Here is a 26251-nt window from a genome sequence, read left to right on the forward strand (position 1 = left end):
GGATTTAGAAGCGTTGGGGAACCCCTGAAGGGTTGTTTTTCTCCATTAGATTCTTTTTGGTGTAATAACTTTCTATTTTACGATAGTTTTTAGATTTACAGAAAAATTGCGAAGATAGAAAGAGAATTCCCACGTACCCCACACCCAGCTTCCCCTGTTATTAACATCTTACATTAGTATGGCACGTTTGTCATCATGAAGGCACCAATGTTGAGATATTGTTATTAACTAAAGTCCACACTTTATTCAGACTTCTGAGCTTTTACCTCGTGTCCCTCTTCTGTCTCAGGATCCCATCAGGGGTACCATATTACATTAGTTGTCATGTCCCCTCAGGCCCCCCTTGGCTGTGACAGTTTCTCAGACCTGCTGAAGGGGTGCTATCTGGTCGGATTTGAGTTTTGGAAAACTCTGGGACTAGAATGACGGGAGGTGGGTGCCCTCTCAGCTGGGTCTCAGGGTGCGAAGGATGACAGGTGGCTCCTGGCTTGCTGACATCTGGGCTCAGACCCTTTGTCTGAGGGGCAGGAGTCTGGGGCGGTGGGCTGTGCTCCTTGCTGGCCAGGGCCACCCTCTGCCCCTGCCAGAAGCATTGTCAAGAAATCTAGTCCTTTCATCTAGGTTTTTAGATTTTTAGTATATAGTTGTTTTATTTATTATTGTCTCATTTATGTTGTGTCTGTAGGTATTTCCTATTTCATTCTGCTGCTTATTTCATTTTCTCTCTTTTGTCTTGATCAGTCTGGCTAAAATTCTGCTGTTAATTTCTTCAAAAAACTAGATTTTGGTTTTGTAAAATATCTGTCTTTTTATTATCAATTTCATTTAATTTTGCCTTTATCTATATTATTTTCTCCTTTCTTATTTCTTTTATTTGCTCTGTTGTATTTCTGCAACTTCTTGAATTGAATGTTTGTTTTCAATTTGTATTTTCATTTTTCTTGATGGATTTATGAATATCTGAAAAGTTCTGCTTCAGCTGTTCCCACAAATTTTGAAATGGAGTGTCTTAATTGTTACTGAGTTTTTAAGTGTTTATTAATTTCAGTTATGATTTTTTTTTGCCCAAAAGTTATTAGTAATATGTAATCCTGTTTGTGATACATAGAATTTTAAACTAAGTTTTTGTTGGTAATTTCTAACGTTATTCTATTAAGAGTAGAGAACATACCTCTATGATAGTGAGTCCTTAGAATTTATTGACACTTCCATGGCCTAATCCTTGGTCATTTCTTGGTGTATGTTAAATGTTTAATTAAAAAGAATGCATCTATATTTACTGGATGTGAAGTCCTCTGTATTCTATAATTGCATTTTTCAGACATTCTATATTTTTTCTCAATTTTTATTGCTTTATTTTTCAGTTTAGGGGAGGGGGTACTAAATTCTCAACTGTAATTGTTGATTTATATATTTTTCCCCACAGTCTGTCAATTATTGCTTTATATATTTTGAAATTATATTGTAAAGTGCATAAATATTCATAATTATATTTTCTTACTCTGCTATTCCTTTTGATCAATATATAGCATTACTCTTTGTGTTTTGAATTCTGTTTTGTCAGATATTAAGATTGCTCTCCCAGCTTTATTTGGCTTCCTATTTGCCTGGTGTATCTTTCTTCCTTTAAAAATTTTTCAGCTATTCTCTATTTTTTGGTTTGAAATGTGTCTAAGACAACATATTGGTGGATATTGTTTTCTCTAATCCAATATGGGAGTCTCGTTTTAAATTGGTAAATTTAACCCATTTTGATTTTTTATTATCATTAGATTAGAACTTATTTCTGCCATCTTATGTCCTATTTTCCATTTGTTGTGTGTATTATTCCTCTTTTCTGTTTTTCATTAAATAGGTTGAGTTTTTCTTGCTGATATAAAAGCCATACATTCTATTTTGCTCTTTCTGTGATTTCCTTCTCTTGTCTAATTGAATTGGCTATCATCTCCAGTGGTGTTAAGTGGGCATCCTTGTCTTGTGTCTAACTGTAGAGCGAATGCCTTCAGTGATTTCCATGGAATGTGATGTATGCTATGAATAACCACCTTCTCTCTTGTTGAAGTTAAGGGTAAAACTCATTTCCCTCCACCTCACTTGACCCCAAAGCATGAGGAATTTTACAGTCATTAACTTTCATACTTTCCTGGCTTCTTAAGATAGCTTAGTGTCCTTCTGAATGAATACACGTTAATATAGAAATGTATCCGTTTTCTTTGGCAGGAACAGTGTTGTATTAATATAATAATTTTGAAATAATATTGATAACATATTTAATATTAAGTATTTGTGGCAGAGGCAGTTAGTTGTTTACCCTATATCCATTTCCATTTTCTAGAACCCTTGATTTTTACTAGGGCACATGGCTGCATTGAATAAGGACTACATTTCCCATCTTCCTTTGCATTTAGGTGAGGCCGTGTCCTATGTTCCAGGCAACAGGATTAAATGGCATTGTGTATAACAGCTTCCAGAGTGCTCTATCCTTCTTCCTCTGCTTCCTTCCCTGCTTCTTGGACTATGGATGTGGCGGCTGGAGCCTCATGTTGGAACATGAGCAGAAGGGCTGTGCCCTGGGAATGTGGTGACTGATGACTCTGCAGACACTAACCCAGACCCGATCTGCTTACTTTCAGACTTTAAACAAGAGAAACGTAAACATCTACCTGGTTTAAGCCACTGTCATTTTGTGTCACTGTTAATTGCAACTGAACTTAATTCTAACTGCTATAGCTAGGATTTTTGGGTGTTCCTTTCTTATTGCCCATCATTTTATATTATGGCTTTTATGTTCTTTATTTTGATTTAACATTTGATCTGGGCAGCTGGTCTTTGAATTAGTCAGATTTGAGTTTGAATTCTAGTTTTGTCATTTATTAGCATAAAACCAGGACTGTTTTCTATTTTAAAGCTAATTTCTTTATTTGCAGATGGTGAATAACATGCATCTTGCATGACTGTTGTGAGATTCTGTGTTTATAAAGTGCTCAGCATATAATAGCCCCTTGATGCATTTCTTTTGTTGTTCTCCTCTGTCCTCCCCATGGTGAGGAATCACATCCTGCTCCATACAATAATTTTCCAAAATATTTCCCATGAAAATCACTATATTTTGGCACTGAGTGACTTATCCCATGATTTCTGCTCCACTTACTAGCTTTTCCTGATCTTTTCTTTTTCTTGTTAGTCTCAGGGTACCTTGTGGCCAGTACCTAGGATAGGAGTGAGTTATTATACCTAAACTTAAAGTATGTCATGATCTTTTACCTTTAAACATCATTTTCAAGGAAGATGGAAAAATATGTATTCAAACTCTTTAAACAAAGCGATGAACTTCAGGTTTCCTGCAGTAAATTCATTTGGTAGCATTTAGTTTGGCTCATTCAGTGTGACAGGCCCTCTGGATATGTGGTAAAGAAAACTGAGCCTCTGGTAGTTCAATGAGATGTCACAGGTGAACAAGTTTGCTCGTGTATATAAAACATACCAAGGAAGGACTGACTAGTGCTACGGGGAGATTGGAGGTGTTCGGTAAGTGTTCGTCCCTCACACGGAACCTGAAGAGGAGTTTGAAGAAGAGTAGGGATGTTCCTGGTGGATAATTGGAAATGTCCTAGGTAGACCTGGGAAGGGGCATCAGATGGAAAGAACAGCATGCGCTGAGGAACACAGGTGTGAAAGAGCATGGTCTGCCTGTGCACCTGGAAGGGGCTCCATCTTGGTCCAGTACAGGCAGGAAAATGCTTGTAGTTTGTGCAGTTCTGGGGTAGGGTGGACTGAAAGCTATAGACAGACAGTAGCAAATACAGTGTTTTCAGAGGTTAGAGTCTGTGTTTCCTACAGAGGAATGAGGCATCAGAGTTGAGGGAGGATTGGATTATTCAGGGGAAACCATAGACAGGCAGACCAGTTAGGGAGCTACTGTGATCATCCATGTGAAGATGATAAGGATGGAATCAGGGACTATCATCTACGGACAGAGAGAAGAGCGTATGTTTGAGACATATCAAAGAGACAAAACTGACAGCTCTTGGCTACGGATTGGATATGGGATTTCAGGGCCGACTCCCCCTTTCTGGAGTGAGTGACTGAATGAATGATGAGGCCATTAACTGAGACAGAGCATCTGTGAGGAGAAGAGGGTGGGGGAAGACAAGGAGCTCAGTTTGGGACCTGTGGAGGTGATGCGGCCTTGTCAGAAACCTCCTCACTACTCAAATCTGGTCCTGACTTTTATAGGGTGCTTCTTGAAACCAACTGCCAATTACCTCCCTCTTTTGATGGCACAAAATAGCAGCTCAGTTTCAAACACGTGGTGATTTAGGAAGAGTATTTCATGCACCAGAACAAAGCCCAGAGTAGAGCAGTGTTGGAGAAATGGCCTAGGACTTTAAGAAGGCAGACTCAGTGCACTGTGGGTTCTTGCTGCTCAAATCCTCAGGAAATTCCTTACAGGAAAAGTGAGTGAACTCTCAGTGGACAGAGCCTGAGGAATCTCTGAATTATGGAGAGCATGTGGAAGCAGACAGAAGGAGGAAACCACGGCCAGAACTCCTGCAGGAGAGGACCATGAGCTGGTGGAAGGGCTCTGGCCGGTGTTCAATCCCAGAAGAGAGGACCCTGGGGGTAGCAGGAGTATTTTCTCCATGAGAGCAGCCAGGTAGGCCGGTGTCCTCAACGCCCTCTCATTGCCCTACTTGGCCCATGGGACAAGGACAGGGGTATGTACTCCTAGGTGGAGAGAATGAGAAGTGGAAACATGAGGAGAAAGACAAGGCCGTGCTTGTTAGGAACCACTCAGGAGGGTTTCTGTGTCCCCAGGTGAGGTGTTGGCTCTGCTGCCCCGCAGCCCAGACACTTTGGACCCCACACTGACCTCAAGTCAGCCTCACCTGCCGCTCTCCCCTCCCCCATTCTCTTCCCACAGGAAAGCCACTACGTTGGTGGGGGAAGAAAGACAGGAGGGAAGATCTAGGAAAGCCTGTATCATTGCTCATCTGAAAAAGGTGCTAAAGTATAGAGGGTGTAATTTGTGTTTTAATAAAGGTTCTATAGATATGATTTCACAGCGGCCCTTTCGATTTCCAGGCAAACTCCTAGCATTTTGGCAATTTTAGGTGCTTTTATGATGTGCAGGGGCATTCAGTCCTGCATCAAGATGTCCTTATTTGGGCTCATGCACATGTTAACTTTTTAAATTTTGTGGTTATTCAGCTGGGAATTTGTGTGACATTACATAGCGATAGCACAGATTAACTGCACATAGTACTCTACTCGGCTGGTTGGGAGTCTGGGAATTAAAGCACTCTTTGCCGCTCATTATTTGATTGATTAGGGAGGTAATGTATTTATGAGGATTGCTTTAGCTGCAGTAGCGGGAGGGCTGGTTTTCAAATGAGACAGTCGCAGAATGTGGAGTTTTCTACATGGTGGGGCAATGTAGGGAGGGCAAAGGCATAGGTTTTAGATCTAGGTGACCTGAATTGGAAGCCTGCCACCATCTCTTATTTGCTGGGTGACCTTGGCAAGTTCCTTGACCTCCCTGTATCTCAGTCACCTCATTTGTAAAATGTGGATGATGACATCAGCCTTATGGGGCCACTGAAAGGATTTCAGGGCCGATTCCCCCTTTCTGGAGTGAGTGACTGAATGAGATGAGGCCATTAACTGGGACAGAGCATCTGTGAGGAGAGGAGGGTGGGGGAAGACAAGGAGCACAGTTTGGGACATGTGGAGGTGCTTGTAAAGTATGTAACACATCTGGAACATAGGAGGTGCTTGATCAAGGTGACTTTCCCTCCCTCCTAGAGAAGTTTAGAGGGTTCAAAGCTTCTATGGAACAAGTGGAGTTGCAGTTAGAGAGATACTTTTGGATGCACAGGCTGGTGTGTTGTATTGTATGTCCAAGGAATGTTGGATAGAAACAAAGATGAATGAGGTGGAGTCTCCATTTCTAGCAGAGTTTGTAGTCCAGTGGGGAGGTAGACATGTACATCCCTGATGTGGGAAGGGAGCGAGTAATTAGGGTTGGAAGAGAGGCCAAGGGCAGGTGACATGAGTTCTCAAAGGAGGGTGAGATGTTGTGCGGCTCAGGACATCAGTGGAGGGGTGAGCTTAGGTCTGGCAGGATTGGACCAGGGACATGAGGCCAAGGGTCATTCAGATACCAGTTCTGAAACCCTGTGAGGGAAAACCTAATTGTCCCTACCTGTGACATGTATGCATGCTGTTCCTCTCAACTGTGGCCAGGGAGGTGGGGTCATGAGAGGAAGACATGTCTGCAGGGGCCTGCACTTCTTGTCCCTCCATTCAGATCTTGGAGATGCCATCCCAGGTACCCCTTATCAAGTCATTATAGCTCGGTACTGACAGTCTGGCTTCCACGGAGCTACCTAATTTATCCTTCAGAAGCATGACTGTTTAGTTATGACCCTGCTCTAAAACCTTCAGTGATTCCCAATTGCCTCTGCAAAGTTTTCCAAACTTCCCTGATGACAAGAATCACTGGAATGTCAGGACCCTCCCTCTGAAATTCCAAACCAGTATGTCTAGGTTAGGCCCCAGGCATCTGTTTCTTTCACGAGCACTCCAGATGATTCTTAACCTCAAGCAAACTCAAGAAAACTGCAGAATAAATTATAAACTCATGAACCTAAGACTCTGGAGAATGTAGTTAAGTGGCCTACAGAAAGAGAGACTAGATGGATGTTCTGGGAGAGATGGAGATGAAAGAGAGGGAGAAAGTCCCAGCAGTTTTCTCCTTTTCACAGGACACCATGTGTTCTTATAATAAACACCTTCTGTATTTTGTCTAAAAATACATGAGCTTCCATACTGTGCCACCAAGGAATCACGACTAGCATAGGAAGAGTTAAGGCGTCGTCATTCTGTTGTCACAGGTACGCAGACGGGTTAGTGCACGTCCACCTCTGCTGAGCCTGTCTCCCAGAAGGCGGTCACTCCGCTGCCCTCTCCTCTTCCTTCCCTCCTCTTCTCTCCTGGCTCTCAACTTCAGGGTAGGGAATGTGGAGCTTATCAGATTACAGAATAAACTCATCTAGTTCACACTCCTCTCTGCTGCCTGAATTCCTTCTAGAGCATATTCAGCAAGTCTTCTGGCATCTCCTGTCTCTGCTTAGACACCTGGAATGATGGGGAACTCACTACTTCACATGATAATCTTCATATTTTAAAGAGTTCCAGTGATTAAAATGTCATTCTTTTAGTTTTCTTCATTGAATCCAGCTTTGCTTCCTAAAATGACCCACAATGATTCTGTTTTCTTTTTCACATCATTTTCCAGCTATTTGAGGTCAGATACAATATGTGTTTAATCTTCTGTTCTGTAAACTAAATTTCTCTTGGGCTTTTAAACACAATTCCTCACATTGTTATTTTGAGTTAGCTTGACTTCTTGGTTGGTGTTCTTTGCTCTAGTTTGTCAATTTTCCTCTTAAAGTAACATAACTCTCTGCATGGGATCTGGTTAGCAAGGACGACCATCTCCCTTACTCTGGCATCAAAAGTTTATTAAGCTAAATGTATACGTGTATGTGTGTGTGTATAATATACATGTGTGACACGTATATATCACATTAGCTGGTGTATGAATCCTTTGATTCTGCGTTGTGGGTGGTGATTTTGTAGCAGGTAAATCACAGTGTTGACTCACAGACCCTTCCAGTCAACCAAAGCTCTGACCCTCTTCACAAGTCTTATTGACAAACCAGCTCTATCAGCCAACCTTATCCATTTCTATGGGCTTCCCCAGGTCTTTAGAGGGACATCAGGACATTGAGTTTTCTTTTGTAGGAGTAAAGTCTGGAACCAACATAGCACCAGGTTAGAAGTCTGCCTCCTGGGTCTGGTCTCAGCTCTGCCGTTGACTCACACCGTGACCTTGGACACACTCTCCTCTTATTTCGCCTTAGTATTTCTCTTTTATAGCACAGGAGGCTGGGATCATATATTGGCACTCAGCCAACCTCTGGTTTTGTCAAAGTTCTATGGAAAAGGCAGAGGTGTGCTCAGAAAACTGTATCCACACTCCCAATTCCCAGTCCTAATGGGGAGGGGGTTGGAAAGGGGAGGCTCAGGGAGAAGCAGTTTCTAGTGAAGCTCTACCTCCCATGGCAACTGCTGGGAAGAGGCAGAGTCTTATTCTACCAGAAGTTGCTCCAACATGGAAAACTCAACAGCTACTCCTGCCACTGGTGCCGCCCTCTTCCGCTGTTGATTTCCGCCTGGACTCCTGGGGCCCTGAGACGAGGTGGAGAGGTGGCCGGACCTAAAGCCTCACTGTGGCTTTGTGCTGTGTATGACTAGTGACAATCATGTTGCAGGTGAGTTCCATCAGCTTTCATAGAGTGGATCTGTCCTAGAGGTCTATCAGGAGCTCGCAATGCAGAGGGACGAGGCGGACTGGAAAGGCCTGGACCCTAGACACTGAATATATGTCCCATCTCCCCACCACTGGGCAGATTGGTTATCCTGGTTAGGCAGTTAAAGAAATCCTCAAACCTCTAACCCCCAAGGGAAATACAATGTCCAAAAAATAAAAAGAATTAAAAAAAAAGGGGCCGGCCCCGTGGCTTAGCAGTTAAGTGCGCGCGCTCCGCTGCTGGCGGCCCGGGTTCGGATCCCGGGCGCGCACCGACGCACCACTTCTCCGGCTATGCTGAGGCTGCGTCCCACATACAGCAACTAGAAGGATGTGCAACCATGACATACAACTATCTACTGGGGCTTTGGGGGGAAAAATAAAATAAAAATAAAATAAAATAAAAAAAGAAATACAATGTCCGAGGAGAAACTCCTCCTCCTGAGCTCGGAGGCAGGGCCCTTGGCCCCAGTGGTGGAGAGAGAAAGCTGGAGGGCAGAGAGTCAGGCAGATAGTCCTGACCTAGTTTGATTTTCTCCCCTCTGAAGTCCTAATGTGGTCAAGTACTGCTGGGGCTTGATTTCCTATCCTGGGATCTGGGTAAACCCGGAAGAGACTGGGCTCTTAGACAACCCAGGGTCAGGATTGGCTGGGGCAACCCCAGGCAGACCCAGTCTGAGGCCAGCATGCTCTCCACTCCTTGTGTGGGCTGCAAGAACAATATCAGTCCTGGGATCTACGGTGAGCTGATGGGACCAGAGGCGAGGTCAGAGACGTAGGATGCTGGGAAGGGCCCTCACCTGCCCCTGGTGCCTGTGGAGCGCAGTTCTGTGCAGGGGTGAGGCCAGTTGGTTTCAGGCTGCAGTTTCTTGCTGGATAAATAGGGCTACGTGCGGAGTAGCCAAAGGCAGAGGCTCCTAGGTTCCGCCAGCTTTAGAAATCCTTGGTAACTCAGGGCCTAGGCCTGCTGAGGATGACACTAGATCCGTGGGATGATTTCAGGCAGGGGTGCTGGGGAGGGGGCCTCAGGAAGGCAGGGAGCTCTCTTGGCAACCACTGTGCCCCTCCCTTCCCCTTCCTTCCCAGCTCCTCGCTGCCCCTGCCCAGGACCAATGATCTGTGGACTCTGGTGTGTGCTGTCATCTGGGAGGGAGCAGATGGAGGGGTAGTGAAGCAGCACCGTTTGTTTTTTGGAAGCAAAAAACCAGAAAACCTTGTGTCATTTTAATAAAGAAGAAACAAAACAGCAGGTAATTAGGCAGGAGTGTATCAATTAGTGAGCCAGAAAAATGCTTTACAATATTTTGATGAGTCAACGCTGTCAAACAAAAACAAAATAAAAAAACAGATCCCAAAGCAAATACCGGGAAACCCACAGAAATTGTTGAATAATCATTTCATCTAAATGCATTTAAAATACATGGAAACAGAAAAAAGAGAGTGATCCATTTGGTAGAGAACAGAGTTCATATAATGTGAGTTCCCCATTTGCGAGAAGAATACAGTTGCCCCAGTCCCTGTCTCGTGTCCCCGCTCAACACAGTCCCCTTTGACCCACAAACCCCTGTGCCCTTCTGTACAGTCCCCAGCCTGGAAACTGGTCGAGACTTCACGTGGAGAAGGGGCTGGAGAGGGCACCTGACACTGCCTCCTGGGGTCTGACCCCACGTGTCCCTCCTCAGCCGGGAAACAACTGGGTGAAGTAAGTCTCGTGCAAGTTGGCATAGGAGCAAGAAGAAGGTGTTTTGCTGTGACCTGGCCGTTAGGTTGAACCCCCATCTTTGACTGTCACTAGCTACGTGACCTCAGGGGAGGTAAACGAGCTTCCGGAGGTCTAGTGTCTTCATTTGTGAATCAGGGTAACGGTTCCCACCTCGCAAGGTCATTGCCAGGGTTAAACGAGAAAATACATAAAATGTTGGTGACGTGTGGTACAGAACAGGTGCTGGACACGTGCTAGTTTTCTCCCTTCCTCGGGGCGTGGGGCTCGAAGATAACCAACCGGCGTCTCCAGGACTGCTGCCGCTCACCGAACTTCCCGTCCCGCTTGCCTTGTGCATCATGGAGAGGGCTGTCTGGCCATGCGGCTGCAGGCGGCCTCGCTGGGTACCAGGCCCTGGAAGATCTGTGGAAAGTTACTCTCCGTGGGGATCACTTCCCTCATTTTCCCACAATAGTTTTGTCCCTAGAGGACGCCTACACAAGGAAGCCAGTCTTTTTCACCATTATTTCCTTGTTCTCTCTGAGTGGACAGTGCATATCAGTTTTGACCTGCTTTGCATCCCTTCATTGCCTTAATTCCTCAATCCTGGAGTCCAGGAAAGACGTTCAATGAACAGGGGGCTAACTGGGTGCATGATTTCATTTATTCAACATTTATATGCACGTCCTGTTCACAAGATGGGCTAATATGGCCTCTTTGTGGGGTGGAATATGGGATGGGGGTGAAGGAGGTTGAAGCGGGTGCTGGAGTGCAGAGAGCAGGTTGCAGAGATGGAGATGCCCCGCTGGGATGATGGTCACTATCTGCAATAAAGAGCAGCATCTGCCCGGAGTGCTTCAGTGACTCCAACAGTAGCTGTGACGTCACTTCCTGTGGCCGGGCCCTCAGCCTGGGCACAGGTGGGCAGAATTCTTTTTGGCTGAGATAGGGAAGGGCAGAGGCTGCCCTGGGAAGGCCATATGCCTGCTGGAGTTTGAGCACCATTCTGAGATGTGTGCTGGGGCTGGGCTGGCCCGGTTCTGAGGGACACTCAGATTATGATCATGAAAACTCAGTATTATGATCATGAAAAATGCATTTATTCTCACACCCACTACCCACAATGTATCCATGCATATAAACCTACATGCCTAGAACCCACACTGCAAAGCTGGACAGCCACTTAGCACCATCATGATATGGACGGGGAAACTGAGTCCCAGAGTAGAGCTTTCACAGGTCCAAGATCACTGAGAGAGCTGGAGGTGGGGCCCAGCAGGCTCCTGCTCCTCCTCCCATCCCACCCACAGCCACTCCCTAGACACAACCTCTCTCAATTCTTTAGCTATTCTTTCTAATATTTATCTTTATTTTTCTGAATTACAAGGTTAGACTGCTGTTTCCCAACATATCAGTTTTAGGCAATTATCTATTGACTTCTTGTCAGTAGATGTGAAATCAGATCTCCTGTTTCCTGCCCCCTACCCTCTTTTTAGTCTCTTCATCCACCCAAGTCCTCTCAATTTAATGAAAAATACTGTTCCTGCAGGTCAAGTTGGTCCTATGATTACATTTTCTTTCTTGTACAACTTTTCATTTTCCTGGAATTAAAAATTGCAGTTTCCATTTGCATAGTTTCTGACATGCCTGTCACTTTTTCCCCATCAGATTTGTCACAACCTTGGCAGATGGGTTTTCCCAAATGGGGAGCTGCATTTTCAGCTGTGTCTTGGATCAGCTCAGTTCCTGGGGTGCCCAGGTCCTTACCAGTGTGGTTAGGGACACAAATGGGGTTACAGTAACAGGAGCCACCTGCATTTCAGGGTCCCTGCCCTAACTGTTCACCCAGGGCCTGGGTCCTCCCCCCTTAATCTAGGGAATTCCAGGGTGCTCACAAACCGCTCTGCTTTTGGCCATTTTCTGCTGTCTGGCTGCTTCTGCCAGAACTTTCTGCCTCTCTGCTCCCTCCAGCTCTCACCATGAGCTGGCATGTCCTACTGGGGGCTGTAGACCTCTGCCAGGTACCATGCTTTATGCTCTGAAGGCCTCCTGAGGCCAGCCCACACTGCAGGACCTTATGGCAAGATGGGATGAATGCTCCCCTCTCCTCTTGGCTACCAGGCGTTATACAATATTGTAACACTGGGCTGGGCCCACCACTGCCCTGGATTGTAGGAACATTCCATCCCCATTCCCGTCTCCCATTCCCACCAACAGTGGCCAGGCCCCCACCATCTGTTAACAGGGGTTCACAGGGTCCAGGGCTGTGTCCACGGGACGGGTTGGTGAGGGAGTCACCTTTGAGGACAGCTTGGGTCTGGGCCTTTCACTTACCTCCTGATCCTTCACTTGCTGGTCTTTCTTCTCCTTCCTACTGGGAGGACTTGCCTTCTCCCTCACTTTTCTATTCTGTCCCTGTCACCATCAGCCACTCCTTTCCTTCCCTCTAGCTTTAGTCTTAAATAAATTCTGGGAGCAAAATAAAAGCTCCTGCTTTGGGAAAAACACATTGGAGAGTGGCTGACTTTTACCAAGATCAGCGTGTGAATCTTGGAGTCTTGTTGCAGCCTGGGGGGTTGCAATAACTTGGGGAGGGGAAGGAAGTACACAGAGGACAAATCCACTAAGGCTCTGGTCTAACCTGGGACGGACCAGAGGAGGTGCTGCCCATGGCTGGGTCTTCAGCGTTGTTAAGGGACAGGCTGCTATGTGATTTGATGACTTGATTTTTGTTCCCTTTAGGAGCCAGTAAATTCCTGGGATTGGCCCGGGGGCAGATCTTGCCATGTCTGTGTCACAACTCCTCCCGGGTCCCTGGGCCACTGTCTCTGTTCCTGAATCAAGATTTCCTCTTCGCTGAGCAGGAAGCCTCCAGTCCTTCTGTTCTCAGTCTCTTTTGAAAGGTCTGGATCCAGCTTAGGCTCAAGCTGAGACCTGGCACTTGATTTTAAATAATAGGAGTTTTTGAATGATTTTGGTACGTTTTAATGAAATTATACTATTTTCAATATAAAATGTTTTGAATGTATAATTAACTATGATTGATTTTATAAATCTTTGTAAAATGTTTCATATAAATAAATTCACAAATCAGAGCCATTTTTAAAAATTTTTAATTGTTTTTACTATATTCTGATAAAAAATATAGCCGCTTCGCCTGTGGAGGGACATTGACAGCCCCCACCCCAGTGGTGGCTCGATTGGTCACCACCACCCAACGCGACCCCAGTCTAGCTGCCCAGGCCTCTCCTCTCTCTGCCTCGGGCCGTCGCCATCAAACAGACTGATGGGTACTTTGTAGCTTTGGAGGAAATTTTCTGTGGCCTGAGAACAGTTTGAGGAACGAATGTTTCTGCTGTAAACACCTCACACAGCCATAAACTACAGCCTCTCTTTAGAGCCCCTGAGGGGTGGCCCTGCCTTCTGTGACTCCTGCAGCTGGCACTATAGTTTATGAGTCGTTTCCTCTGCAGGGGGCCTGGTGACGCTCTTGGGAGGATGGAGAGAAGCAGGAATTCAGGCAGGCATCCTCCAGGGCCCTTGGACAGGTCCTGCCAGATCACCCAGTGTGTCCACTCAGTTCAGTGCCCCGCATTGGGCCTGGGACTGTGGCAGGAAACCAGACGTGTCTGGTCCCTGCCAGGCCCTGCCCTGCTGTGAGGGCAAGGCTGGGCCCAGGCCATCCTGCTTCCCGTCTGACCTCCATGTGGACGGAAGCCCTATCTTATCGCGCAGCGTCCGTCTTTATTGTACTAAGGTGGTGTATTCCTTTGCTAGGGCTGTCATAACAAAACACCACAGCCTGGGGGGCTTCCTCAACAGAAACTGTTTTCTCACAGTTCTGGAGGCTGGAAGTCCAAGATCACGGCGTGGGAAGGGTTGGTTTCTCCTGAGGCCTCTCTGCTTGGCCCGCAGGTCGCTGCCTTCTCGCTGTGTCCTCACATGGTCTTTGTCTCTGCATGCGCTCCTGGTGTCTCTTTGTGAGTCCAGATTTCCTTTGCTTGTAAGGACACCAGTCAGATTGGAGTAGGACCCACCTTAACTGCCTCCTTTTAAGTTAATCACATTTAAGGCCCTATCTCCTTAGGGACATACAGGCCCATTCTGAGACACTGGGGGTTAGGACTTCAGCATATAAAAGTGTAGGGGCAGGAGGAGCGGGGGCACAATTTAGTTCTCAACAGATGGGAAAGAACAGGTTTACGGGGAACAGGGAGTGAAAGAGAAAAGGAGGAGAGTAGCGTTCATTAAGTGAAATAGCGCCACGCGTGGTGTTCCAGGTAAGACCTCCCTGGTCCTGCTAAGACTCTGCCAGTCGGTGTCATGTAGGAATTTCTCACTTTGCTGGGCTTTAGTCTGAGTCCTGCCCCTGCCAGTCCCCCAGGTAGTTAGGGTAATGCACTGCCCGGAACCCTCATCTCAGAGGCTCTGTTCCTCTGTCCACCTGTGACACAGGAAATGGAAAGCTCCAGTTATATCTGAAGACCTGAGAACATCTGCAGATGCACACCTCCCAACTGTCCCAGGCCTGCCATGACTATGTCCCACACATGGCTTCATGGGGGCAGGTCTGTGACAGTCACTGGTCCCCTTTCCCGCCTCAGTGAGTTCCTGAGAAGCTGCGTTCTCTTGCTCACACAGCCCTGCATCTTACTAGATGAGGAAACGAGGTGCAAAGAGTGTGTGTCTCACCAAGGAGTGACGGTGAGGAAGGTCTGGGCGGTGTGAGAGCCCTGAGAAGCAGAAAGAAGAAAAGCAGTGCAGATAACTAAGTGAGCAGTCTTGCTGAAGACCCAGGTGTGGAGAGCCATGCCCACGGCCTGAGCCTTCCCTGGAAGGCCTCTGTCCCGCCAGGGTCGGGGTGGAAGAGGTTGGCGAGGGACCGGGAGGCTGGCCGCAGGGAACAGAGTCGCCGGTGCTGCGCGGGAGAGGCGATTTCCGTTTGTCCAGCAGGTGGTGCCGTCGGGCCGATTATCCGAGGGGAGCGGACGGGCTGGAAGAGCGTCTGCGGGGGCTCTCTCCCCAAACTGCAGAGCCCGGGAGGCCCGCAGGCTCCTGCTCCCCGGGGCCTGGGACCGAGGGGATCTGTCCTCGCTGGAAAGTCTGCCTCTACACCGGGTTTGCTGCAGAGGAGCAGCGCTTCTGTGCGGCTCCGCTTTCCCCCGGCAGCCCGGAGCTCTCTGCAGCAGGGGGAGCGCCCCCCGGAGCCAAGAAAGGAACCTGCTCCCTGAAAACCTCGGCTGCTCCCCTAGCCGCTGGCCGATGCCATTAGCTCTGAGGCTGCCGTGGAGATGAGGGCAGTCTTGGGGTAAACCAATCAATTGTAAGCATTTTCCTAAATATGCGCATTTGGACTTGAATTCGTCTGTCTAAAGGGCTGGGGAGAACCTGAGGTCTTTCCGCCCTGGGACTCATCCCTTCGTGCTATGGAGCGTCCACAGTAGCACGGCAGCTGCAGGTACAGATGCTGGGTTCGAATCCAACACTTCCACGACTAGCTGTGTGGCCTGAGCAGGTTTCTTAAGCTCTCTGTGCCTCCGAGTTCTCTTCTGTAAAATGGAGGCAGTAACAATTCTCATCTCACGAGTGTACTATGAGGATTGAGTTTGATAAACGTGACGCTTCGGCCGCTGTCTGACGCACCATGGTGTTACTACCATCAGCTGAGCATGGGACATCTTCCTCTACTAGGTCATGTGACACTAATGCTGAAGTGGGAAAAAGAGCTTCTAGCAGGGAGTGGGGACTCGGACAGCCTATGCTGGTGGCTCGAGGGCCACAGGGCTGCCCACCCCCCTTCCGAAGAGGGACCTGCTGTTCCAGCCACCAGGACCCAAGGTTCGGGGCCACTCTGAGGGGTTGATGGGGGGTGGGGAGGGCTCACAGCCGGGGCGCCGGTGGCCCAGTGCGGCGCTGGGGTCCATGCAAGAGCTACATGCATAGAGCCCCGCTCCCAGGGAAGGGCTGGCAGGAGCACTGCCCCTGGGAAATAGCCAGCCAGCCCGGGCTGGGAAAACAGGAGCCACAGACCAAAGCTGGTCGGGAGTCAGCCCAGACACGGCCGGGGCAGGGAAGGAGCCTCGGCCGGCCGCTGGGGAGGCCCTGAGGTCTCCTTCATCCCCCGGCACCTGACAGGAAGAGTGGCGGGTCGATGCAGGGCTGGTGGAATAAATGGCAGCGCCTCTCTGGGCCACCAGCCTAACCAGTAGGTGCCTCCTGCAGACCCCACACTGCCCAGGGGTCACCCCTAAGTGCTGGATCGCAAGTGGGGCTTCAGAGGAGCACTTCTGGGGGGCAGCTGGCAGCCACTTCTGTCAGCTTGGAAGTATTTTAAAAATGTAACAAACCAGCATGTCTGTGCCTGTGTGACCCGGCCGGGCCCCAGCCCTGACCCCCTCTTCTCCATCCCTGTAGCCCCCTGACATTCACTGGCCCACTGAGGGGGCCGAGGGGCAGGCTGCTGGGTGGGGCTGGGAGGGCAGGCCCTTGCTGACCACTGCATTATTATCTTATTCCCACGGCATCTGGAGCGTATCTTGGATGAGACACGGGCCTGGTGGTGAAACCTGGCGGTGAAGAGCAAGGAGCCGCTCTCAGACGGCCTGAGTTTGAGTCATGACTCCACCACTTGCCAGCGGTGTGACTTTGGACAAGTTACTGGCCCTCTCTGTGTCTCAACATCCTTCTTTCTAAGATGAAGACGATAATTGTGCCTTCCTCTCAGGAGACTGTGAGGATTAACTGAGAAATGCATGCAATGCATTCGGAACAGTTGTAACTATTTATGCTTACAGCACTTACAACTATTCAGTATCACTAAGTACACACTAAATTTTCATTAGATCCCAAGCTACATAGTTTCCGGCCTTAGGGACACATAATATTTGGGAAGGAACTGTGAGCTCTATGTGAGTCCTCTGCCCCTGTGGTGTATGAGCTGGTGAATCTGGGATCAGAGAGGGAAGGAGTTGGCCCAGACATGAGACTGATTAGTGGCAGAACATGAGGCAGGACCCAGGCCTCCTGACTCGCAGGAGTCTCCCGTGGGTATAACGCTTTGATATAGTAACCCGGTTTCTTTTCTCTCCTCTCCTTCTTCCATCCAAGCTGATGCTTTGCTCTGATCTCCAAGGATGAGTGAGAACTGAAAGCAGAAATAGCCAGCAAGTCTTCATGGTTTTATTTCCAAAGGTCTTAGACTCAAAGGGGAGGGGAGATTGGAGGCAGACCAGACAGCGTCTTGGACAAAACCTGCAGGGAGAAGGATTTACCCTGAGACCAGAAGGGCCTGAGGAGAGAAGCAAAAGGGCTCGGCGGAACTTGGCTGTGGGCCAGCACGGCTGCCGTTGGGACCCCATTGCCGTGTTCTGTTGTGAATTGCATTTCTGCAGGCCCAGCTACTTCTGTGGCTGTTTGTTGCTGCAGAGACCCAGGCCACTGCTGGAGCCTTCCTCTCAGAGCACACTCAGCAACGGATGGCTGCAGCAGCTGCCCGGTGCAAACTCCTTCTCTCCGCGCTGCCCTGTGTGGAGGGTGTTATAGACCACCCGGCCTCTGGCGGAAAGAGAGCAGCTCTGAACTTGCCACTTGTTACCCAGAAGTCCTTTCCCGTCAAGTTATTCCCTTTGTTACACCGTCACCCGTGTGCTCTGGCAGTAGCCGAGGGTTTGGCTGTTAACCCTCTCCTGCTCACACACAAGTGGTTTTGACTGCGCCTTTGTGAGATCTGTGGCTTGTCCACATGTGTGCACTGTCCTCGTGACTGGAATTGTCATTAGCCTGCGGGCTGTGTGCGGCTGGGGTCCCAGCTCAGTCACCTCAGGACCCAGAGCTGACCTGACCAGAACTTAAAGCTTTCCTCCCCCCCGGCCCAGACATTACTGTTTGTTACCGTAACTCAGCATGCATGTTTCAACCCGGTTCCTAATGGGATCCTTAACCAGGACAGAAAATGACGGCCCTGGGCTGAGTGGGAGGCCGGTCCCTGGTGGATGGAGGGGCAGTGGGGGCACAGAGGGCCCTGAGGAGCCTGGAGGGGAAGGGGCAGACCCACCACAGTCGACTCTCTTTGATTTCACTAGTGGGGCTGAGGGGTCTCCAGCCCCTCAGGGGAAGTAGGTGAGGCCCAGGTTGTAACGCTTTCTTCTTTAAAATATTGCAGGTCACTTTCCTTTTCTTCTCCGTGTTTTCAACAGTGTATGATGGTAATCGGTCTCTTGCTCAGCCTCTCTTTATGTGTCATCTTAGGTCCAAGCCGGGCTGGGGGGTCAGTTAATGGGCCGCGTGGGCAGAACTGCTTGCCTGGCTCTGGCCCTGGGTAGCTCTGTCCTCCAGAGCCTTGGACAGAAGCCTCGTGATGTGACACGGTGGGGATGCTGTCCCCGTTGGTCCTGGTCCTGGGCCACACAGTGAGCTGGGGGAGGGCATGGGGAGGAAGGGGAGAGATTGACTGTCAAGCCACTGTTGGTTGCCATAGCAACATTCAGAAATGCCTGGAGATCAATACCAGCAGCCCAAATTTTATTTGTTTTCATTTTCTCTTCGGGAACAGCATTAGGCTGAAAAATAAGTGACAGAAACCCATCGCTGAGCTGGTTGCTGCAGCTGCGGTGGCTTCCAGGTCTGGAAGGTCCACAGCAGAGGATTGAAAGGGGTCTTGCGAGTGGCAGTGGTGGGAGGTGGGGATCAGGGGAGACCCCTGGGGGTGGAGCCATGCCAAGCCATTTAGCTCGTTTGGTAGCCATACAGTTGGGCAGCCTGGTCCCTCCAAGGAGGGACAAATCAATAGTGCTCTGCGCAAGTTAGTGCCTCTCTCGGCTTCTGAGCACTTTACCTTTCATGAAGAGGCATGGAGGAGTATAATCAGAGCTTAGAGCTGGGGGTCAGATTTCTGCTGTTGGGGAGTTCTTCTGGGACCAGAAGGGACTGTGGAGCCCGTCAATTCAGGATGCTTGACAAAAATGATGAAGGCCAGTGTCTCTGCGTCTAGGCAAAGAACGAAGTTTCCGATTTGACGGAGTTACTTCTGACGCCCCGTGAGACTGGGCACTGGGGTCTCCTGGCCCATCTGAGCGCTGCTGCGTTAAACCTGTGCCAGCGCCGCCTCCCAGAGGAGGAGCGCGATACCCACCTTGCCCTCCGAGTCTCCTAGAGTGTGGTGTTGACTCATCGACTGACTGACCAGTGTGTCACTCATTGACACAAATATGTGTTAGGACACTGCTCTGTGCCGCTCACTCTTCAGGTGGACAAAACAGAATCCACGTGCCCAGGAGGCTGCAGTTTAGTGGGGCAGGCGGGCTGTAAGTCAGTGAGCAGGCCCTCCTGTGTGAGCTGGTGGAGTGCCGTGGAGACAGACGAAGGCGGGCGCGGCTTTAGGACGTGGACCTGCGTGCTGGGGGCAAGTTCTACACCAGGGCCCAGAGGATGCCTCCCTGAGCAGGTGGTGTCCGAGCAGAACCCGAAGCGGGTGAAGGAGAGAGCACCAGACGTCTGGAGGGCAGCGGCCCAGGCAGCAGACGGCAGTTCGAGCGCTGAAGCCCGGGCGCGCTGCCGCCTGCGGCCAGCACCTCAGTGAGGAGAGTGAAGGGCAGACGGCGGGGCATGTGGGTGGGGGTAGGGGCCAGGTGACACGCAGCCTGGGAGGACTTCTGGGGACCTGTGGGCATCAGTGGGGTTCAGCAGCACAGCAACAGGGTTGACTTTAAAAGGATCATCTGCTATCTTACCACAATTAAAGGAAAATCTCCTGCTGAGAAAAGGCTGATGCTAGGCTGGGGAGCAGGGGTGAGGAGGCCAGGGAGGGAGGCCCGGGCAGGGCGGAGAGAGTGGAGGGTTCTGGATGTATTCTGAGGGCATCTCTGGTGGGGTTTCCTGAGAGATGAGATATGGTTGTGATGGATTTTACATGTTATACAACTAGTGTAACCATTAACATAGAATGAGAACTATGTAATGTGAACATGTAATGAATTCACATATTATCCAATCGTTTCATTTCAGCACACTGCATTTTACAAAATGTTTTCACCAATCAGCTCACTGGGTCCTCAAAGCTCCCGAAGAAGGTATGGTTAGAACTTCCAAGGCGAGGAAATGGAAGCCCTGAGAGAAGCTCAGGGTCTCGCAGAGGTGACCCCCTTTAGTATTTTGTCGTTTATTTTCAGGAGTCCTTTCCACAGTGTGGAGTCAAGGTTCTGACCTGAAACGTGGAAACCACGTTTGCCTGTGATTGTCTTCTCACCAGTCTCCCCACTAGATGGTGAGTTTTCTGCACTCATGGCCTCTGCCTCCTCGTCTTTGTGCTCAGGGCTTGAATCCTGTGCTGCCGCCAGAGCAGGATGCTTAGGAGTCCTTGGCACCTCTGCAGGCACACTGGGGTGAAGCCAGAGCAGGGGAGGGCCAGACCCCGCAGAGGGCAGCGAGCTGAGCCGGGGCCGGGCACAGTCAGGTCTGCACGGTGCAGTGAGACTCAGCACCCCAGCATTCCAGGACCTCTTTGGAATGGGGGTCACAACGGATGACTAGATAGTGAATAATAGGAAGCTCCAGTGGGTGGTCCAGGAAGAGTTGGGTGAGTAGTTTCTGACTGCCCACCTTGACTCCCTTGAGAAAGATCAGGTGCTAACCCCAGGGACATGCCTCTCCTGCTCTGGTGTCTGATGGCCCTTTGCTCACAGGGAGCCCCTAGTAAATGTTGATGAAATACATACCGGCCAAGCAAGCAAAAGCAGCTCCTCGTCCTTGGCGTTCCTCTCAGGGTCTCCTCATTGCCAAGCTGCCACAGTGTTGCCAGCTGCTGGGCGAGCCCCTCTCCAGAAGTTGCAGCTCGCCTGGAAGGATCTTCCCGTTGGAGAGCTCTCAGGCCGTGGAAGTGAGTTTTTGCCCTGGGCTCGTTGGGAAACCCTGAGAGCCAGTGTAGGACGTGATCCTCTTAAGGAGTGAGGGAGAAGGATATATGTCTGTGAATCCTCAGTCATTCGTGGATGTGGGGGAAGGGCAAAGTAGACTCTGGTGAGGGAAAGCCCACAGACAAGGAGATGCAGCACTTGAGGCTGGAAGCCAGGCCTGCTTGCTGGGGCCTGGTAGAGCCAGGGACGGGATGTGAGGCTGCGTGGTCCGTGGCAGCAGTAAAGTGGAAGCACGTGCCTTATGGGCTTTGCACATGCGCATCTCGGAGGAGCAGAACTCAAGACCAGGGATCATGCCTGTAAAGGCTTTCCAGAATCTGGATCTTTGTAACTCCTCTGTGTAGGTCCAAGTCCCTAATCTTTTCTTACATACCTCATTGTTATAATGGGATTCTTCCTGTCTCAGTTTTGGTCGAAGAACCAAATTTTGGCAAGAATGCCAAATTCTGTATTCCAGTGCTTTCACCATTGATAAATTCCAAAGTAAATGGCCAAGAACTGTTTAAGCCAGTCTGTGAGCTCTTTGTTTCCAGTCTACAATGACATAAGGAACTTGAACCAGAAACTCAATCAACTACTAGGCACAACTACTAGGCACAATCTCTAGGCACATTGTTTAGTCCAGCTAACATTTTTTTTTTTTCAATAGCAAGACTTTTTTGATGAAGGAAGCAGTGCATTGGCTTACAGTCCAGCACAAGCTCCTTATCTGGTTTGCTAGGACCACACTTTGAGTAGCACAAATTTAGGGCACTTAAACTCTTCTTCGCAGTCAGAGTGTAAAAGTTTTGCAAAGGAGAAATAAGTTTTTTGGAAAGGCGTTGGGGTGCCCGCCCCTCACCTTAAGTATAGTAAGAGGTGCTTCTATGGAACTATCCTGAGAGCTCGCTAAGGGTCCCGCCAAGAAGTCTAAAGGGTGAGAGAGAGGCTGGCTGCAGATGGACCCACCGAGGAGAGGCTGACTGGGCTGACCCTCATCTGTGCCTCCAGTTTATTAGGGCAAGGCCTGCCTGAGTGCCTTTGTTGGTTCACAAACTGGCCCGTATGTGGAGGGCAAGGAGAGACCAAAGAAAGAGGCAGGCCACTCCAGATTAGTCAATGGCAATTTTAATAAGCAAGGGAACTTAGGAGGCTTGTCGTGGATGGCTGCAAGATGAGTAGATCTCTGCCCACGCCCGCGAGAATCTTACACGTTCATATAGAGGCCTCACCTGGGTTCTCGCGTGGTTTACAGTCCAGATGGCCTCACAACACATTGCTCTCTCTCGGCCTTGGACCAGCTTCTAGTGTGGGGAAGGCAAGCCAGACGCACATTCCAAGGACAGAGGAGGGGGTGAGGAGCCTCCGATTGCCCGGGTCTAGCTCGAGGGTCAACCCAGCGGTCACGTCTGCTCGATGACTTCCTCCAACAGTTTTCCTCTGAACAGGTGATGGCTCTGCAGGTGAGGGAGCTGGTCTGGGCATCTTTATTCCTGTGCAGCAGGGCTGCCTGCAGGGCTGCCGGCACCCCCGCAGAGAACACTTAGAGGCGGACCACCAGACTCCTGAGGTGCTGCAGAAAGACGAAGCCACTCACCATCAGAGGTGTGTCTGTTCACATCAGGGGAACAGCAGGGGAGAGGTACCTGCAGAAGGATTCTCCAGAGAACCCACCCAAGCCCCCCGTTAAGGGGGAGGTCTGCTTTAAACACTGCCCAGGCCCAGAGAGGACAAAAGGGCTCACAACACTGTTACTCAGTAAGGACTTCTCCTGCCCTCTCAATGTCCCTACTGGCCAACAGGGCATGGCTCAGAAACCACAGGCAGTGATGGAGGGTGGGGAGATTGCAACAGGATTGGCCACGGGCTGGTGAGGTGATAATTGCTGAAAGTGAGCGATGGATTTCTTATACCATTCTTTTACATTTGTGTGTGCTTCGAAGTTTCTGTAGTCAAAATATTAAGAAATTAAAAGAAACAGTAGGCAGCAAGAGGGGAAAGAGGTAAGCAAGAAGAGACAGCCTTGTGACTGCAGGAAATCCCGGCTAAAGAGGATAACTCTTATTTTCAAATTAATATTGAAGTGTTGATTGTTATAAGGAGCCAGACTTTTTAATTTCACAATCAAGACTGAGCTGTAGGCCAACTCCGAACAGATTAAGGGCCTGGGGTCGTGCCTTTGGGGCAATGTCCCACACAGCAGCCCAGGCTGTGTCAGGGGCATGAGGGAGGGCGGGGAAGGCTGAGTCCCTGAGGTGTGAGGAGGAGCATCCTGCCTGGACCTGAGATGAGAGAAGACTTTCCTTCCCCATCCCCACGGGGCCGCTACAGCTCCACTTGAACCTGCTGTGTGGCCTTTGGGGCCTCATTTCTGCTCTCGATCCTCAATTTCCTCCTCTGTAAAGTGGGAGAAAGGAAGGGGAGGAGAATTAAAGGATCTCAGAGGTGGTCTTCACAGCACAGAGCAACAAAACTGAACTTACATCTCCATGATTTGTTTCCTAGAAAGGCCTGCGAAGCACGCTAGAGAGAAACTCGCCCCCAGTCGCCATCACTGTTAAGACAGTGCCAATCATGGCCTCCAGAGCACTCCTGTCAGGACTAGCTAGCGTGTCACGTGGGTCCACAGGGTCTGCCTCGAGGGGGAGAGAGTACTGTGGCGAGTACAAGTCTTACTCTGCAAACTCGGGTGCAAGAAAGTATTACTTTATTTTCCAAAATAAATTTCGTTTTGGGCCTTAGTTCTGTTGGGCAACTGGAAACTTTGATGTCACTTTTTCCTGGGGTTTCCTGACACCCAAGCTTGTGTCACATCCCAGGGCTTCCGTAGGGCTGATGTCTGCTAGTGGTGCCCACTGGCCTCGCGTGAGCTCTCCCTGGAGGTCAGGTACTGCTGGACACTGACCTTTCCGTTTGGCGTGGCCCCTCCTCCTCCCCCTGCTTTGCACCCGTTGCTCCCTGAGGTGTGGGAGCCTCTCGAGGCTGCCCACTCCAGCCCCCCGCAGCGTGCCCACAGCCAGTCCATTCTGGGGTCTTTTCAGTTGCTGAACATGCTGCCTGGAAGCCTCCTGTCTTGGGACCCACAGATCACGTGCTCTCTCTTCTCACTGTCCATCCTCTGCAGATGCTGTTTCCAGGCAGGGAGGGGCCACAGGGGCCAGGAGAACATCCACCCCAGTCTCTTCTCTTCCTTCTTTTGAAATGAGGCTTTTGGAAATAAAATGCTGGAAGACTCACAGGCTGTTTTTGCTTTCTCTCCTGCTTCATCTCTCCAGGAGACAAAGACGACTGTAGCTCTCCTGGTAGAAGTTATGGTAGAACTGGGTAGGCAGCCTCTCAGAAGCCGGGCCTTTTTCTTATTTGGAGTAGCCACAGGTTAAACCGTTCCAGGCTGATGTGCCCCTCTCCCCAGCCTGACACACCTCCCCAGCAGACAGGAGGGTGAATATCACATTATGCTGACCTAAGGAATGACTCTATTTCCAATTCAGCTGAAGTCTTTTTTCTTTGAATTTAATTAATAATGTGATTAGCAATGAAATAGCTCCATTAGACATTTTTATGTATTTTTTTATTACAAAAGTAACAGAAACACATTGTATAGAATTTAAAAATGAGAAAGAAGAGGAATGAGGAAAGAAGGTAATTGGAGAGAGAAATAAAGACAACTAGATTTGAATCATTCAAGAACACTTATTCTCTGCTAGACTCCTGAATGTTTCCTGTGTGTTCTTATTTAATCCTCACCACATCCCTGTGGGAGAGTGCTGTTATTATCAGCATTCTGCACTGGTGAGACCACTGGTTACAGAGAGGTTAAGTAGCTTTCCCAGGATCACAAAGCTCCAGGCAGTCTGACTCACCATCAAACATACTGTTGTGATTTTGGTTTTGATTTCCTTTTTAATCTAGCCCAAGAGATTTTCTTAATTTTCAAGAACTCTATCTTTTTTTGGGGGGTAGGGGGAGAAGATTAGCCCTGAGCTAACATCCGATGCCAATCCTCCTCTTTTTGCTGAGGAAGATTGGCCCTGGGCTAATCCATGCCCGTCTTCCTCTACTTTATATGGGATGCCACCGCAGCATGGCTTGTTGAGCGTTGTGTAGGTCCACACCTGGGATCCAAACCTGCGAACCCTGGGGCACTGGGCAGAGCATGTGGACTTAACCACTATGCCACCGGGCCGGCCCCAAGAACTCTATCTTTTATGATATTGTACTTGTTGATTTTTCACACAATTGAATCATGGTCGGACTGTAGCTTGTAGATTTTTGAATTTGACAAAGCTTTTTCTTTGCCAAAAATGTAATCAATATTGTAAAAGTTCCTTGGATGTAAGAAAAGAATCAATCAATCAAATAATCAATAAATGTTGATATCCTTAATCAAATCCTCATTCTTTATTATTTTTTGCCAACTTTATCTGTAAAATGTTAAAAGTGTGTTCATATTTTAAATTCAAATTGCATTTGATTCAAGTGTTATTGTACTTATAGAAGATTTGATTTGGTTGCTGTGTTATTTGGTGCAAAGTGTGTATGATTGTTACAGTGCCATCATGGATTATAACTTTTATCATCACACCATCTATCCTGTTAAATGTTTTTGACTGTAAATTGAGATTTGTGTGATATTGAGATTGTTGCTATTGCTTTTTGTTTGTCTGCTTCCTTGCTTATTTTCATTTGCTGGTATTCTTGTGTCTCCCTCATTTTCAATGTTTGTCACTCTACTCTAGGTGTGTTTCTTGTGAACAACGTAGAATGATGTTGTTTTTAACACAGTCTAATAGTCTGTTTATTGATCTGGAAATTTTGGATAATATGTGTTAGCCTTAGTTTTATCTCTTTCATTTTATAAAATTTACCATTTATTTTATTTTACTCAGCCCTCTTTTTTCTCAATATTTCTTTCTGCTGACTTGAGAAAATATATTTTTATTCTCCTATTCCCCTTTTTTAATTGGGCAGATCTGACATGCCTTTACATTCTCTACTGCTTTCTCCCTTATATATTCTAAGAAAAATATTAATTCTCCCTTCCCTTGGATGTTTTATTTTCCTTCTCCTCTCTTTCACCTTCTACTTTTGTTCTCCAACAACTGGGTTTATTTTAGCCACTTCAATAATTTAATATTCGAGTTTTATATAAAATTTGTCTCTTTGTTTCAAGACCCCTCTTCAGAAAGGGGCTGCCCTGATAGCTCGCTGCCTGTGAGAGGACCGTCCTGCCTGGCTGCCCTGCGACTCTTAGGAGTAGAGGGAAACAGAGGCCTGTCTTTA

The 26251-nt window shown here is 48.6% G+C and overlaps 1 pseudogene; it reads right to left on the reverse strand.

Moving 5' to 3' along the window:
• Window positions 1-19486: 19486 nt before the first annotated feature.
• Window positions 19487-26251, reverse strand: part of LOC131406875 (uncharacterized) — a 44519-nt pseudogene continuing 37754 nt past the window's right edge.

The sequence above is a fragment of the Diceros bicornis genome, chromosome 6, assembly GCF_020826845.1.
Source record: "Diceros bicornis minor isolate mBicDic1 chromosome 6, mDicBic1.mat.cur, whole genome shotgun sequence".
Lineage (NCBI taxonomy): Eukaryota > Metazoa > Chordata > Mammalia > Perissodactyla > Rhinocerotidae > Diceros > Diceros bicornis.